Genomic DNA, 560 nt, shown 5'->3' with positions numbered 1-560 from the left:
TATACTGAAGCTTATACTTCTTACTGTTGTTTTAAAATTGCTAACCACTTTTTACATTTGTATTAATGTATGTTAAACTCTCTTTCGTGGTATATGAGAATCATTATAATTTTTTTATCAATTAATTTAGGAAAACATCTTATACTCCCTATATTACTAGACTAACCATTTTAAAATCGTTATTCTCTAGAGAAATGGAGATAACAAAGGTTCCAACCCTCTTTGATCATCATCATATATTAGTACAGGCGGAAAATATGCATTAAATCAGTATTGTTATATTTTTTGAATTTTTCTCAAAATCTATGTGTTAACCCATACGAAAATATTGAGTTTTATGTTAATCGCTCTATATACTGAAGGTTATACTTCTTACTGTTGTTTTAAAATTTTTAAAATTTCTAACCATATTCTAAATTTGTATTAATGTATTTTAAACTCTCTTTCGTGGTATATGGGAATCGTTATAATTTTTTTATCTATTAATTTAGTAAAACTTCTAATTCTCCCTATATTAGTGGACTAACCATTATGAAATCGCTATTCTTTAGAGAAATGGA

The sequence above is a fragment of the Brassica oleracea genome, chromosome C5 (assembly GCF_000695525.1).
Source record: "Brassica oleracea var. oleracea cultivar TO1000 chromosome C5, BOL, whole genome shotgun sequence".
Lineage (NCBI taxonomy): Eukaryota > Viridiplantae > Streptophyta > Magnoliopsida > Brassicales > Brassicaceae > Brassica > Brassica oleracea.
This window is presented reverse-complemented; position numbering follows the sequence as displayed.